This window comes from Portunus trituberculatus, chromosome 30 (genome assembly GCF_017591435.1).
Source record: "Portunus trituberculatus isolate SZX2019 chromosome 30, ASM1759143v1, whole genome shotgun sequence".
In the NCBI taxonomy this organism is placed as follows: Eukaryota; Metazoa; Arthropoda; class Malacostraca; order Decapoda; family Portunidae; genus Portunus; species Portunus trituberculatus.
Window position 1 is genome coordinate 285,893 of NC_059284.1, and position 1,782 is coordinate 287,674.

The window sequence follows — 1,782 nt, forward strand, 5'->3', positions numbered from 1 at the left end:
GATAAGAAAGACAAGGAATCATTTCAAGAAGTATTTCAAGAACAGTTAAAAGAAAGAGATGAAAATATGACAAGCAAAATGATAGGAGTCCTCAAGAAAAAGAAAATTTAGTAAGAGAAATGCAGAAAAAAGAAGTGTAATTATTTTTGGACTGAAAGAAAAAATGTTAAATATAGACCAAGAAGGGAAAAAGACGAAATGAAATCAGTAAAAGACCTACTAAAACATCTGAATGACGAGGATAGACAGAACTTAGAAGAGGAAGTAGAAGAAATCCATAGAATGGGACCATATCAAGAAGGAACAGTGAGACCAATTAAGATATTACTAAAATCACAAGCAGCAGCAGAAGAAGTACTATATAGAAAAACGAAACTCAGAGAAACAGAAGGTTGCAAAGATATATATATAAAGAAAAATAGAAACAAGGAGGAAAGGAAGAGACACAATGAACTGGTGGCAGAAGCAAGAGAAAAAAAATAATGAAAGGTCAGAGGAGGAGAAGAAGGCATTTTTGGAGAATTATAGGAGACAGGATAAGGAAATGGTATATAAAAGAGAAAGAAGAGAAAAGAATGGAGCAAGTTTAACTAAAAATGATAAGAACAAGAGATTAAAAATGATGTATACAAACATAGATGGGATTTTATCTAGTAAATTAGAATTAAGAGATTACATAAAGAAAGAAGAACCAGATATTGTATGCCTGGTGGAAACAAAGTTAAATGAGGCAATAAAAATAGACATAGATAAAAGGTATAATATATGGAGGAGAGAGAGAGTGGGTAAAGGAGGAGGAGGAGTCATGATGATGTTAAGGAAGGAGATAGTGGTAAATCAAGTGGAGTTTGGGAAGGAAAATCAGAAATACTGTATGTTAAGATGCATATTAACAAAAAGGAGTTAACAATCATTGGAACATATGTGCCACCAAAACAAACTCATGGACTAACCAAGAATATAGAGACATGATAGATGACACAATAAGGAGTCTTACAAGAATCATTAAGGAAAGGAGAAAAGTGATATTGATAGGAGATTTCAACTGTAAGGAGGTAGACTGGGAAAATTATGAAAGTGGTATGGGGAAGATGCCTGGGAGATAGATTCCTGAACCTAATGATAGATAATTTGATGGTCCAAAGAGTAAAGGAAAACACAAGATTCAGAGGAAACGATGAGCCGGCAAGATTAGACCTAGTTTTTACAAGGGATATACCAATTAACGATGATATAAGATACAAGTGCCCATTGGGAAAGAGTGACCATGTAATATTAGAGATGGATATAGAAGAAGGAAAGGAAGATAGAGATGAATCATACAAAGGAGACCGATTAAATTACAGAAAGGCTGATATTGAGAATCTCAAGAACTATTTTAAAACGTAAACTGGGAGGAGATGGAAAACTCATTAACGGTTCAAGAGAAATATAACTTATTTTTGGAAATATACAAAACTGGGGTCAGGGAATATGTTCAAATATAGACCTAAAGAAGAAGGAAAGAAAGATTGGTTTAATGCAAGATGTGCTAGGGCAAAGGAGAAACGAGATGGAGCATGGAAAAGGTGGAGAAGAAACAGAAATCCAGAAAATAAGGAAAACTTCAAAACAGCAAGAAATGAATATGCTAAGGTGAGAAAGGAAGAAGAAAAGAACTATGAAAAGGACATTGTCGAAAAATGTAAGGAACAACCAAAATTGTTCTACAGATTCATAAATGGAAAAATAAGACAAAAAGAAACAATAGAAAGGTTAAAAGGAGAAAACGGAATGGTGGAA